Source organism: Hyperolius riggenbachi, chromosome 3 (assembly GCF_040937935.1).
Source record: "Hyperolius riggenbachi isolate aHypRig1 chromosome 3, aHypRig1.pri, whole genome shotgun sequence".
In the NCBI taxonomy this organism is placed as follows: Eukaryota; Metazoa; Chordata; class Amphibia; order Anura; family Hyperoliidae; genus Hyperolius; species Hyperolius riggenbachi.
The window spans coordinates 52,672,147-52,687,944 of NC_090648.1; positions in this window are offsets into that span (position 1 = coordinate 52,672,147).

The window sequence follows — 15,798 nt, forward strand, 5'->3', positions numbered from 1 at the left end:
GCTGTGTCAGCACAGGCTGGCTCTTAGGGCCTACATGCTAGACCCAAGTGTCCCCAGCAACCAGCAAGTCCCCATGATTACTGCCACTCAGTGGACACTGATGCAGCAAGTATGCCTGGTGCTGAGTCCCTTCCTGGAGGCAACCAAGATGGTCAGTGAGGAGCGGGCCTCTGTGTGCCAGTGGGTGCCCTTGGTTTGTTTACTGGAGCAGGCAATGGACAATTTAATTGAGCGTGGGGATGAAGCCCTGAGGCAGTTGGAAGAACAGGAGCAGATGGCAGCACAGTCCAGCTCAGAGGAGGGCTCACAGCAGGTAGTGGAAGAGTTGGAGGTCCCTAACCTGAATGAGGAGGAGGAGGAGGAGCAGAGTGCAGCAGGCATTGTACGTGGATGGCGGTTTGAGGAGGACAACGACATGGCACAGGAAGAGGACAGGCATGCGTTATGGGACAATGGCGAGGACGAGGAAGATCTTGCTGGCAGGGCCCACTTGTTTCCCATGGCTGTGCACATGTTGCGCTGCCTTCGCAGGGACCCCCGGGTGATCCAGATGCGTGCAAGGGAGGACATCTGGATTACCTTGATGCTTTATCCCCGTCTGAAGGGGAAGCTGGGAGACTTAATGACGCCATCCACCACCGAGCAACGCACAAGGGAGTTGAAGGAGGCCCTTGTGCGCAGACTACTGGAAGCATTCCCCCAGCCTTCCACCCCCACTGTAACTGCTCTGCCGAGCCAGCAAGAGGTGCCTGCCATTGCCACTAGCAGCACAACAACAACCACCACCACCAGCACCAGCAGCAGCAACTGGCGCCCCGGAGACCTGAAGAGCCTAAGCAAGAGCCTGTATGCAGTGCAGCAGCCCAGAACAGAGGTGCCCGCCACAGCATCCACCACCAACCAGCACAAGCAACGACTGACCACCATGGTGTCTGACTATATGGGGTCATCCAGCGGGCTCAATGACACCGACAGCCCTGTGGACCCCTTGGAGTACTGGGTCAAGAGACTGGACATCTGGAGCGAGCTTTCCCAGTACGCCCTGGAACTCCTATCCTGCCCTCCTTCCAGTGTCCTCTCAGAGAGATGCTTTAGTGCGGCCGGTGGCGTGGTCACAGAGAAGCGCTCTCGGCTCTCCCATGCCTCTGTGGACAAACTCACCTTCCTGAAAATCAACCAGGCTTGGGTGGAAGGTGAGTTCCTGGCCCCTATTGTCGGACACAGGGGGACATGAAGTGGCTGCTGCATGTGCTGTTGTTAACTATGCCTGCCTTTATAAAGACAGTTACTACCTGACTAGTGCGTACCTTGGTTAATTTTTTGGTGTTATGGTACTACTACCAGTAAGTTGCCATGATCCTCCTTCTGAGCTGCTGAACTGACTGCCCGCTTTGTCCTCCTGACTCAGTCGCTACTACACTCTGCGTTCACACTGCCCGGGTCACTGGGTGCATTTAATTTTTTGGCCAGCACTATGACGCTGTTCTGCTACTACTACCACTAGTATGTTGCCATGGTCCTTCTGTGCTGCTGCTGCTGAACTGACCGCCCGCATTGTCCTCCTCCTCCTGACTCAGTCGCTTCCACCAATGTACTCTGTCTGCGTTATCACTGCCCGGGTCACCGGGTGCATTTGATTTTTTGGCCAGCACTATGACGCTGTGCTGCTACTACTACCACCAGTATGTTGCCATGGTCCTTCTGTGCTGCTGCTGCTGAATTGACCGCCCGCATTGTCCTCCTCCTCCTGACTCAGTCGCTTCCACCAATGTACTCTGTCTGCGTTATCACTGCCCGGGTCACTGGGTGCATTTGATTTTTTGGCCAGCACTATGACGCTGTGCTGCTACTACTACCACCAGTATGTTGCCATGGTCCTTCTGTGCTGCTGCTGCTGAATTGACCGCCCGCATTGTCCTCCTCCTCCTGACTCAGTCGCTTCCACCAATGTACTCTGTCTGCGTTATCACTGCCCGGGTCACTGGGTGCATTTAATTTTTTGGCCAGCACTATGACGCTGTGCTGCTACTACTACCACCAGTATGTTGCCATGGTCCTTCTGTGCTGCTGCTGCTGAACTGACCGCCCGAATTGTCCTCCTCCTCCTGACTCAGTCGCTTCCACCAATGTACTCTGTCTGCGTTATCACTGCCCGGGTCACCGGGTGCATTTAATTTTTTGGCCAGCACTATGATGCTGTGCTGCTACTACTACCACCAGAATGTTGCCATGGTCCTTCTGTGCTGCTGCTGCTGCTGCTGAATTGACCGCCCACATTGTCCTCCTCCTCCTGACTCAGTCGCTTCCACCAATGTACTCTGTCTGCGTTATCATTGCCCGGGTCACCGGGTGCATTTAATTTTTTGGCCAGCACTATGACGCTGTGCTACTACTACTACCACCACCAGTATGTTGCCATGGTCCTTCTGTGCTGCTGCTGCTGAACTGACCGCCCGCATTGTCCTCCTCCTCCTGACTCAGTCGCTTCCACCAATGTACTCTGTCTGCGTTATCACTGCCCGGGTCACCGGGTGCATTTAATTTTTTGGCCAGCACTATGACGCTCTGCTGCTACTACTACTACCAGTATGTTGCCGTGGTCCTTCTGTGCTGCTGAACTGACCGCCCGCATAGTCCTTCTCCTGACTCAGTCGCTACCACCACTGCACTCTGCGTTCACACTGCCCGTGTCCACTGACAACTCTGCTGCGATGTCATTGCTAATTGCTGCAAAAAAAAAAAAAAAACAAATTACAAAAACCTCTCTGGGGCCTTTTTGGCATCAGCCACTCATCCTCCTCCAGTGGTACCTTTGCCGCCAATTGCCATTGGAACTCGCCTTCACCTCTTTGATTGCTTAACGCGTATATCCCTTTTTAAAACCACGTATTACCAATTAATAGCCCCATTTACAGTGGTGATTTGTCTTTAAAAGCCATTAAAAAAAAATAAAAAAAAAAATTTGGGAATTTTTTATGTTGAAGTTATGTTGCCCCTTATCACCTCGATAATCCATGCAATTTGGGGGATTGTAGCATGTATGGGGGCTTTGTTATTAACGTTTAAAGAAAATCCGCCTCCGGGCGGGAATCCACGCGTGATTACGCCATTCACGGCAGAAAATCCGCGTGGTTGCGTGGACGCGGACGAAAATCCGCATGCGGCGGGGCCGAATGCGGATTTTTTTTTGCAACCACGTGGATTGCCGAATCCGTGAATGAGGCACATCCGAGCATCACTACGCCAGGGTGGTTAAATGATTGTTGGTATTAGCTAGCAACAATCATTCACAGGACCGTGCATATGCATGAGTGCGGTCACGTGCACATGCAAGAGTATGCATGGGCAGGTGCACGTGTGGCTGGCGGCGGCTTTTAATCAAGGATGTAGATTCTACGTCCTGAAACATACAGCAGCACTAAATAGGATGTGTAATTTATGGCCCAGAATATTTAGTGGTTAATTATTCATGCTACACATATAATTCATTACATCATACGTGTTTTTTTTCCCCACTTCAGTGTCACTTTAAGACAGGAACCGGCTCCTTAATCTCACTGATGTCACCTCCGCTGATTCAGATCATCATGTTGCATAAAAAGAGAGAGAACAAATATAGTGTACTTCTGCAGGGCAATACACCCAGCACCTCACCAGTGACCTGGGACACCACCCCACCCAATTAATACACCGCCGGTGCAGGCACACTCCGCCCACGTGGCCGCACTCACCCCGGCAACCTCCCAAGTATTCAGAGGTTAGAATGAGGGGGAATGGCCAGCCCCCCTCTGTTGATAATCCAACCAGGATCCAGACAGGATAGTAGAGATACTGAAACTAAAGAAGCTTCTATAGTGTAGCACAATTAGTTTAATAAAGATTCAAAAGAATCGCACTAACAGTGGCTAGCATGAATACAGGCGTATATCATATGCAGATGCAGTCCCCGGGTAGCCGCTCAGCCAGACAGTCGGATCCACGTTCCTTTTTCCTGGACAGTCACGTATGCCGAAGCTCCGTAGTGCCTCATGTGACTGGGCAGCACCTAGCAGGTCACATAAGGGACCACAGTAGCCATGGATACAGGATGCTGGACAGGTGAATGGAGGTGCCATTGCTGGAATGCTGAGAGCAGGTAAGTGAAGTGGCACTGCACATCCAGGGAGGGGGAGATGGGGAGTGTGAGGAGGCAGTGGCGTATCTAGGGAATTTGACACCCGGTGCTGATTATTTAAAGACAATCTCTCCCAACCCCCCCCCCCCCCCCCCCTCCCAAGCAACCATTTTATTTGATGGGAGGATTGATGGGTTGGGGTGCCAAGCATGTTGCTGCAACTTTTGGGGGACTTTGGGGGAAAAGAAGTCATCTGGATGGGGACAGAGGTAACCGTCATGAAATTCTACACAATAATAATATGGTAGGACATTAGACTATGCCTATGGTATGATTAGATTGTGAGCTTCCCTGAGGACAGTCAGAAAAGGGGGACATACAAAAGAGGGGAATGCATAGGAGGAGGAGGGATAAAGAGGTAGAGGCACAAGACAGTGAGCCTGGTGAGAGAGGAGAAATAGCAGGAAGGGCTCTCACTAGGACTGCAGACATCACCAGTGCTGTTTGGCAGGGACATGCTTTCAAAAGAAGCCACTGAAATCTAAAAAGAGGAAAGGGTCATGGGGTAAGACAACAGGGTGGGAGGAGGAGCTGGGAAAAGGGATAAGATAACCTGCAATCAAGCTCATCTAAATTGCCTGGAGCTTGCTTTTCTGCTAACTACAGAAATCGGCTGTCAGCACCTGTATCACTGGCTTCGTAAACAGCAGACTGCCCTGCATTATTGATTACTCTGATCAGGATAAATAATCAATAGTCCAGGTCACTCTGGTATTACAGCAGGCAGTACACATGGCTACTAATGACAGGCAACTTCTGAAGCTCTAAACACATCCTACCACCTCTCCCTGCTAATGTCCAAGCTGCAGCACAGCAATCATAGTCTCTACTCACCCTGCTGCTTTGCACATTCACTCACTGCAGGCTATGTGTAGAGAGAGAGGAGATACATTGCCCAGGGGACAGAAAGGGGGAGGGGGGGTGCTACATCTAGTGCAGGAAGTAGTACATTCCCCTGCACTGACTGCTGGTATTTCCCCGAATGTTGCCCGAACTATGAACTATATTAGAAGACAGCAATTTTCAAAACAGAAACTTAAACCAAATATTAAACAAGGAAGTTGGGATTACGACATAATTATCAGGAATAAGGGAAGATGAAAGGCTTAGGCATGGATGGTGGTTGGGAAGGCGTGGCTTCTCTGAGTTTAATCCATTCTGCAGAACAGGAGGACATGAACCAGGAAATGTCTTCAGATTGTTGATCATGTCTTATTATACACAGCTAAAAACCGAAGCCTACATACACTTAAAGGAATACTGTAGGGGTCGGGGGAAAATGAGTTGAACTTAACCTAATTGTCCCCCGCAGACATCCTGTGCCTGCGCAGCTACTCACCGATGCTCCGGCCCCGCCTCCGGTTCACTTCTGGAATTTCAGACTTTAACTATTTCAGCCCGCGGGGATTTTTCCCCTAAAGCCCCGTCTACACGGGGAGATGTTGAGGAGATGTTGTGGCGATCCGGCGGCACAATTAGCCGCCGAATCGCCTCTTCCGCGTCCCCACGCGTGCCAGCCGCGTCCCCGCTTGCCGCGCGTGCGCCGCATTCGATTCCCCGCTCGTCCCTGCCGGTGCCGCTTATCTTCCGCTCAATTCCCTGCCTTTGTCCCCTCGCAGGGAGCGAGCAGGGAATCGGCGGAAGCAAGATCCGTCCTGTCGGATCTTATCAATCGGATGCGGCTCGATTGATAAGGAACATCGCGGCCGCATCTAGATGCGGCTTTATGCATCGGAGCAATTTTCACCTCCCATTCATTCGCTAATAACTTTATCACTACTTATCACAATTTATTGATTTATATCTTGTTTTTTCCGCCACTAATTGGGCTTTCTGTGGGTGATACATTTTGCTAACAGCCACTACTGTAAATGTGTTTTAACAGGATTAATAAGAAAAAAATGGGAAAAAGTCATTACTTCTCAGTTTTTGGTCATTATAACTTTCAAATAATCCACGCTACCATAATTAAAACCTATGTATTTTATTTGCCCATATGTCTCGGTTATTATACCATTTAAATTTTGTCCCTATCACAATATATTTTATTTGGAAATAAAGGTGCATTGTTTCCGTTTTGCGCCCATCACTATTTACAAGCTTATAATTTGAAAAATGTTCATAGTATTCCCCCTTCAAATGCATATTCAAAAAGTTCAGACCCTTAGGTAACTATTTACGTTTTTGTTTTTTTTTAATTGTAATTTTTTTTTTCATTAAAAATTTTATTTGGGGAATATTTTGGTTTGGGACATAAACAGTTAGTTTTTAATGTTGTTTATGTGTAAAGTGTAATGTAAAAAATGTGCAGATGTAGTTTTACTATTTGGCCACAAGATGGCCACCTTCATTTTCATTTTCCATCCTTGTACTTCACGCTAAGCGTAAGTACAAGGGCGATGCTGAGATTTTTCCGGGCAGAAGAGCCGAAGCCTCACGGGTGAGCGCTTTGGTTTTTCTGCGGGGGACAGGGATCGTGATCCCATGGCTACCGGGGGACACAGCGGGGACACGGGGGCGCACCTGCGATCGCGCGCAGGAGTGCGCTGAAGCGCGGGTGCACAGCAGAGCAGCCGCCCGGACGTGAGCTTCACGTCTGGGTGGCTGAAATGGTTAAAGTCTGAAAACCACTGCGCCTGCATTACAGTGTCCTCGCTTCCACTGACGTCACCAGGAGTGTATAGCAAAAGCCCAGTATGGTCTGCTGGGCCGATTTGCACAATTTTTTTTTTGCTGCACGCAGCTAGCACTTTGCTAGCTGCGTGAGCACACCGATCGCCACCTCTTTGAACGGGATTTCCTGATCGAAGAGGATAGGGGGATACCGCTGCACAGCGGCTATCATGTAGCGAGCCCTAGGCAGAAGTGAACCAGAGGCGGGGCCGGAGCATCGGTGAGTAGCTGCGCGGGCACAGGATGTCTGCAGGGGACCATTAGAAGCCCCGGGTAAGTTCAACTAATTTCCCCCCGACCCCCCTACAGTATTCCTTTAAAGAGGAACTGAAACCAATGATTGAACTATGTTCCAATCAGTAGATGATACCCCCTTTCCCATGAGAAAACTTTACCTTGAATAGATCATTAGGGGGGTCTGTATGGCAGTATTGTGATCAAACCCCTTCCACAGTGTGATGTCATGACCATGGTCCTGACAGTTTGCTGTCTGCGAACCTCGTAGCATTGTGGGAAATAACTGTTTTATTTTCCAACTGCCAAGCAAGTAATATCTCCCTCTGTGCATAGAACTCTCAGTAACAAACATTCTGCAGAGATCCCCTGGCAGAAATAAAGATCTATAAGGCCTTGTTCACATCTAAAAATGAAAACGCGAGGGTTTTGCGTTTTTATGCACTTTTTGTTAGTGCCTCTACTGCGTTTTTGTTCAAAGCGCTTTTCTAAGTGCTTTTCTGGAGCTATGCATTAGCACGGCTTTGTGAATAGTGATGGGCCGAACCTCCGATTTCAGGTTCGCGAACTTCCGCGGAAGGTTCGGTTCGCCGAAAAGTTTGTGAACCGCAATAGACTTCAATGGAGAGGCGAACTTTGAAAAATAGAAAAAATTATGCTGGCCACAAAACTGATGGAAAAGATATTTCAAGGGGTCTAACACCTGGAGGGGGGCATGGTGGGGGGGATGGGCTCCAAAAGTCCCCGGGAAAAAATCTGGATTGAACGCAAAGCAGCGTTTTAAGGGCAGAAATCACATTGAATGCTAAATTGCAGGCCTAACGTGCTTTAAAACATCTTGCATGTGTATACATCAATCAGGGAGTGTAATTAGAGTACTGCTTCACACTGACACACCAAACTAACTGTGTAACGCACCGCAAACAGCTGTTTGTGTAGTGACGGCCATGCTGGACTACTGCGCAACATGGCGAGATTGCTCTTCCTCACTCAGTGATGTCTGGCTAGGTAATGTCTGTCTGCCTTATCAACTTGGTTCTTTCTCTACCATTGTTAAAGCTTACATCTATTTTTTTTACATTACATTTTCTACTTGCTGATCAGTACCTGCAACGAGAATCTATTATAGAGGACAAGTCTGCCATTGTGACCAATGTGACCAATAGTAATGGCGGGGGAACCCTTCCTAATGTGATTCCGGTCCGGAGTTGGAGCCTAACAAACGGTCGGCTACCACCACACATCCTTTGCAAGGAGGGCAGCAGGCATGCCCGCCCCGAGGTAGTGACCAAAAATAACAATACGGGACTCGGGAGGCCCTGCTTTTTTTCAAAATGAATTGACTTTAAATCCTTTAACGGGAATCCATCATGGAGGGCAAGTCTGCCATTGTCACCACGGGTAATGGCCGGGGAATCAAGGTTGGATTACGGCCCGAAGTGGGAGCCTGCTGAGACCCATGCTGTACCTGCTCTGACCGTGCTTTGCGGACCAGGCATCTGTGGTCAGATGGACCCTTGACCCAGCGGAAGACAAACCAAGTCGAAAGCATTTGCCAAGAATGTTTTATGGAGGGCAAGTTTGCCATTTTTTTCAATTGTGTGAAACTGTAGATGGTACTATAGTCTCAGTACCATGGTGACTGACCAGTGCACGGGTAATGGCTGGGGAATCCGGTTTCTATTGCGTTCCGGAGTTGGAGCCTAAGAAACGGCTACCACCACACATCCAGGTAAGGAGGGCAGCAGGCAGGCATGCTCGCCCCGAGGTAGTGACCAAAAATAACAATACAGGACTCAGGAGGACTTTTTGAGGCCCTAATTGTAATGAATCAACTTTAAATCCTTTAACGGGAAACCGTTATGGAGAGCAAGTCTGCATTCATTCAAGTGCAAGTTATGCACTGACTGCCAGGTATAATACAATGTGCAGTCACAGATGCAGTGAAAGGTATGCAGTGGCTGCAAACAGCCATTTGTGTAGTGACGGCTGTGCTGGACTGGTGCGCACCATGACGAGAGTGCAGGTGACGGTGGCTTTACAGCCCATATGGTCGCCCTGCTGATGTAGCTGAATGACAGAACAGTGAATGTCCAGCTGATCAAATTTGGTCTGACCACAATGAAACAACAACCTTATTATCTTTGGTGAGCCACCCCCTCCCGAGAAACTCCTATAGCCGGCGGTCATTGCTTCATTGTGATACGCAAGCCCCTTCACCGTGGCAAGGTAATGATCATGAAGGGGGATGGGCACATGTACATGCCTTTTGTTTTTTTGTTGCAGCCGCCTGCAGTTCAGCCAGAAAAATTAGGCAGGCATGTACATGCACCAGAAAAATTAGTATAGCGGCCGCTGCTAGCAGCGGCCTAAACAATTCTGGAATCCGCCTAGAGTCCTGGACCCTGTTGGTGGTGGCGGAGAAGGCAGTCAAGCGGCCTGCAGGCAGAGATGCTGTTTGTGGGGACTGACTTAGTCTTCGGTCATGCAGTAGCCCTCCGGGATCCATGCCTCATTCATTTTGATAAAGGTGAGGTACTGAACACTGTTGTGACTTAAGCGACTTCTCTTCTCAGTGACAATGCCTCCAGCTGCACTGAAGGTCCATTCTGAGAGGACGCTTGCGGCAGGGCAAAAGAGAAGTTGTATGGCAAATTGGGACAGCTTTGGCCACAGGTCAAGCCTGCGCACCCAGTAGAACAAGGGTTCGTCGTCGCTGCTTGCAGTGTCTACATCCACACTCAAGGCCAGGTAGTCGGCTACCTGCTGATCCAGGCATTGGTGGAGGGTGGATCCGGAAGGGCTACGGTGAGGCGTTGGACTAAAGAATGTCCGCATGTCTGACATCACCCCAAGATCGCTGGAGCATACTGTACTTGCCTGCGTGGACTTGGGAGGAGGAGGATTACTGCCAGTGGTACCTTTATTGCGTTGTCCTGTCACATCACCCTTAAAAGCATTGTACAGCATCATTGCCAGCTTGTTCTGCAAGTGCTGCATCCTTTCCGCCTTCTGTTGAGTTAGTAACAGGTCTGCCACTTTGTGCCTGTACCGAGGGTCTAGTAGCGTGGCCACCAAGTACAAGGCATTCGCCTTGAGTTTTTTGATACGGGGGTCCCTCTACAGGCTGGACAACATGAAAGAGGCTATCTGCACAAAGGTAGATCCAGATGTACTATCCATCTCCTCTTGCTCTTCCTCAGTGACATTACGCAAGTCCTCCTCCTCCCCCCAGCCACGAACAATACCACGGGAACGTGGAGCAGCAGAAGCCCCCTGTGACGGCTGCTGCGGTTGTTCCTCTGCCGCAGCCGCCTCTTCCTCCTCCTCCACAGAAACACCTTCCTCATCCGAGTCTGACTCCTCTCCTTTCCCACACGACTCCTCCTCTTCCTCCTCCTCCCCCCTCTGTGCTTCCGCAGGTGTCGAGGAAACATCTGGTTCAGATGAAAATCGCTCCCACGAGTCCTCCCGCCGTAACTGTTCCTTTTCACGCTCCTGCACAGCTTCATCCACCACTCGACGCACGGCATGCTCCAGGAAGTAAGCGTAGGGGATCAAGTCGCTGATGGTGCCTTCAGTGCGACTCACCAGGTTGGTCACCTCCTCAAACGGCTTAATGGTCCTGCATGCATTTCGCATCAGTGTCCAGTGGTTGGGCCACAACATCCCCATCTTCCCAGATTGTGTCCTTTTACTGTAATTATACAGGTACTGGGTGATGGCTTTCTCCTGGTCTAGCAGGCGAGAGAACATGAGCAGGGTGAAATTCCAGCGGGTCGGGCTATCGCAAATCAGGCGTCTCACCGGCAAGTTGTTTCTACGCTGAATGTCCCCAAAGCGTGCCATGGCTGTGTAAGACCGCCTGAAATGCCCACACAACTTCCTGGCTTGCTTCAGGACGTCCTCTAAGCCTGGGTACTTTGTGACAAATCTTTGCACGACCAGATTCATCACATGTGCCATGCAGGGTACATGTGTCAGCTTTCCCAAATTCAACGCGGAAATGAGATTGCTGCCGTTGTCACACACCATGTTGCCGATCTCCAGCTGGTGCTGGGTCAGCCATTGCTCCACCTCTTTGTTAAGAGGAGCCAGGAGAGCTGGTCCAGTGTGACTCTCTGCTTTGATCCAAGACATGTCTAAGACTGCGTGACACCGTCATACCTGGCATGCAGCGTAGGTTCTGGGGAGATGGGGCTATGTAGCTGGAGAGGAGGAGATTGCAGCACTGCTAGAGTTCAACTGCCACTCAGCCAAGGAGGAGGAGGAGGATGTCAGCGAAGAGGATGTAGCTGGAGGAGAAGGAGAGGAGGAGGCAGGAGGTCTGCCTGCAAGCCGTGGAGGTGTCACAAGTTGGTCCGCTGCGCAGCCACGTACTCCCTGCTTGCTGCCATCGGTCACCAGGTTGACCCAATGGGCTGTGTACGTTGGCCTTGGGAGAAAAATAAGTGCGGCCTGGTATCTTCCACTGCGGTGTCCCAATGGCCACAAATTTACGGAAAGCCTCTGACTCCACCAGCTTGTATGGTAATAGCTGGCGAACGAATAGTTCCGCCACACCAGCTGTCAGACGCCGGGCAAGAGGGTGACTGGCCAAAATGTGCTTCTTCCGCTCAAAGACTTCCTTCACGGACACCTGGCTACTGCTGTGGGCAGAGGAGCAGGAACCGCTCAAGGGCAGAGGCGGTGTGGAGGGCGGTGGCTGTGAAGGTTCAAGGGAGAAAGCGGATGAAGACGATGCACCTGAAGGAGGAAGAGGAGAAGGAGGGTGGCTTGTATTTTGAGGGGTGCTGCTTTTCCTCAGGTGTTCTTCCCATAGCTGTTTGTGCCTTTTCTCCAGGTGCCTTTGTAAGGCACTTGTCCCTACGTGGATGTTGGTCTTTCCACGGCTCAATTTTTGGAGGCAGAGAGAACAGATGGCTTTGATCCTATCTGAGGTACACACGTTAAAATATTTCCAAACCGCTGAGCCCCCCTGGGGTGATGGCATTATGGTGGCATCAACTGCTGACCTTGAAGGGCATGTTGGCTGGCTGGCCATAGCTGGTGATACATTGTGCCGGACACTGCCCCCAGCTGCTTCTGAGGACGAGCTCCCTCTGCTTCTTTCATGGACTCATCTCCTCCTACTCCTCTCTGGCTCCCCCTCTGAACTGTCCCCCTGGTCATCTCCTCTATTGGGAACATACGTGGCATCCGTATAATCGTCATCATAATCCTCCTGCCCAGCTTCGCTTCCCTCAGACAACTCCACAACTGCACCAACTTTAGGTGGTTCATCATCTCCCTCCTCACACGTTACGTCCATACTATCGCCACCTAACTCAGACGTATGAGGTGTTGTAACTTGCTTAGCCCCTTCATCTTGTTGTAGCATTATTGGCTGTGAATCAGTGATTTCCACACCAAATAACTCCTGCGAAGTGTCAAATGCAGCGGATGTGGTGCTTGTTGTAGCGCTGGTGGCTGGGGGAGATGAGGTGTTCTGTGTTTAATATTCAAGCACGTCCTCACAATTTTGGGAAGTGATGGCACGTGCCTTCTTCTCAGCACTGTACTTTGGGCCAGGTCCGCATGAAATCCCAGCAACACCACCTCGCACAGACCTGCCAGTGCCAGTTGGCCTTCCTCTGGGTCTGCCTCTTCCTCTTCCTCTACCTGGTTTGTCCATTTTGTCCATCTCGGGGGGAAGCTAGGTATATGCAATGAGGTGGGATCACTCAACTCAAAGATTGGTAGATGCAGTGAGGTGGGTTCACTGAACACAAAAGGTAGATATGCAGTGAGGTGAGTTCACTCAACACAAAGGTAGGTAGATGCAGTGAGGTGGGTTCACTGAACACAAAAGGTAGATATACAGTGAGGTGAGTTCACTCAACACAAAGGTAGTTATATGTAGTGAGGTGAGTTCACTCAACACAAAAGGTAGTTATATGCAGTGAGGCGAGTTCACTCAACACAAAGGTAGTTATATGCAGTGAGGTGAGTTCACTCAACACAAAAGGTAGATTTGCAGTGAGGTGAGTTCACTGAACACAAAAGGTAGTTATATGCAGAGAGGTGAGCCCACTCAAAACAAAGGTAGCTATATGCAGTTAGGTGGGTTCACTGAACACAAAAGGTAGATATGCAGTGAGGTGAGTTCACTCAACACAAAAGGTAGTTAGATGCAGTGAGGTGAGTTCACTCAACACAAAGGTAGGTAGATGCAGTAAGGTGGGTTCACTGAACACAAAAGGTAGATATGCAGTGAGGTGAGTTCACTCAACACAAAAGGTAAATATGCAGTGAGGTGAGTTCACTTAACACAAAAGGTAGTTAGATGCAGAGAGGTGAGTTCACTCAACACAAAGGTAGTTATATGCAGTGAGGTGAGTTCACTCAACCCAAAGGTAGTTACATGCAGTTAGGTGGGTTCACTGAACACAAAAGGTAAATATGCAGTGAGGTGAGTTCACTCAACACAAAGGTAGGTAGATGCAGTGAGGTGGGTTCACTCAACACAAAAGGTAGTTAGATGCAGTGAGGTGAGTTCACTCAACACAAAGGTAGGTAGATGCAGCGAGGTGAGTTCACTCAACACAAAGGTAGGTAGATGCAGTGAGGCGGGTTCACTGAACACAAAAGGTAGTTATATGCAGAGAGGTGAGTTCACTCAACACAAAGGTAGTTATATGCAGTGAGGTGAGTTCACTCAACCCAAAGGTAGTTATATGCAGTGAGGTGGGTTCACTGAACACAAAAGGTAGATATGCAGTGAGGTGAGTTCACTCAACACAAAGGTAGTTATATGCAGTGAGGTGAGTTCACTCAACCCATAGGTAGTTATATGCAGTGAGGTGAGTTCACTCAACACAATAGGTAGTTAGATGCAGTCAGGTGAGTAGTTATATGCAGTGAGGTGAGTTCACTCAACACAAAAGGTAGATATGCAGTGAGGTGAGTTTTCTCAACAAAGGAAGTTATATGCAGTGAGGCGAGTTCACTCAACACAAAAGGTAGTTATGTGCAGAGAGGTGGGTTCACTCAACACAAACGTAGGTGTGTGCAGTGATGAGGTGGGTTAACTAAACACAACAGGTACTAGTAGTAGGTAAATGCAGTACTGTGTAGTACAATGTGCAGCTCCCTGTCACACACACAGGTAGTCACTGAATGTGCTGCTGGGCTGCTGGCAGTGGGACACACACAGTATGAATTAGCAATGCTGTCTAAGCAACACAAGTGTCAGTTTCAAACACAGGGAAAAAAAAATGATCACACGAGCAGGATTAGCTCTGAAAAGAGCTGTTCTGGGGTGCTATTACAGCAATAAGATTCAGCTAGGAGCAAGCTAAGAAGGCAAGAGCCTGACTAATCTGTCCCTAGGAGAACAAGTCTGCAGCAGCTGTCCCTAGTCTGTCTCTAGAAGGCGCACGAGTGAGGCTAATGGCCGGCGGAGCCTGCCTTATATAAGGGGGTGGGGGGGGGCTCTAGGGCTTAGCGTAGCCTGAATGGCTACAATGTGCCTGCTGACTGTGATGCAGAGGGTCAAAGTTGACCCTCATAGAGCATTATGGGGCGAATCGAACTTCCGGGAAAGTTCGCCTTTGCCGGTGAAGGCGAACCACCCGAGGTTTGCCTGGAACCGTTCGCCGCTGAACCGTTCGGCCCACCTCTATTTGTGAATCGAGCCCAATGTATTTATTCTTAAAAACGCAATTGCAGCACAAAGGGATTTTGTGAGCTTTTAGCGCTCTTCATATACCTTCCATCATACGAAAATCGCCCCAAAAATGGTACAGGCACCGCTTTGCGGACCGCAAAGCAGAAGCGAAGCGCTGATATGAACCATCTTATTACACAAGCATTTTGTGGGCGATTTTGAAAATTGCCTGCACTGGGAAAAAGGCCAAAAATGCCGCTAGTGTGAGTGAGCCCTAAGTGAATATTAAAAAAATAAAATAAAAAATAAGCAAGTTTATTCATTATTTTATTTCCAATACAGTTCCTCTTTTAAGAGGAAAGAATACTGAAAAAGATGTAATGGATAAAATTGCTCATTTGTACAATATTACATTAGAAATTATTCAGTCAGTGTTTGCCCAGTATTCTCCCCAGAGCCTTTCAGCCGGGCGGAGCGCCCACCTGAATTTGTCTCCCGCCCGCCTGCCATTTGCCCTGGTCTGCAGCAGAATGGCATTCCTCCTCTGGCTTCATAACAGCGAGCAGCTGCTGTGTCTGTGCAGACGGGCCCCGCTGTCTCTCAGGGACGCTATCTAACTATCTACACCCTCTTCCCCAGCTCCTTGTTAGTAGTGTGGAGGGGCGGGGAAAGCTCTGTGACGTTAGAAGTAGTGGGGGGGGGGGGGGGGGGGGCAGAGCCGGATCATCCACCAGGCAACAGAGGCAGTTGTTTTGATCTGGTAAAAGGCCAGGGGCCCCGCCAGGCCCAGTAAAGATTTATTGCCCCTGTTCATGTAACTCTTTATGGTCCATTACAAACAAGTCTGTATGAATGTTCTCTGTAACATAGATAAGACACTAAATTCCTCCCCTCTCTTCTTAGCTAAGCTGTCAGACACAGGCTGGGGGCTGGAAAGACTAATGTTATCTGTCTCATCTCTGTCCAGTTCAATCCAAACAGCCGAAGCAGGTACATCTGTAGTTAACGTTTCTTCCATAATAGCATCATCATTTACAAACGGCTCTGCTAAAAACCCTTTGACTGGTAG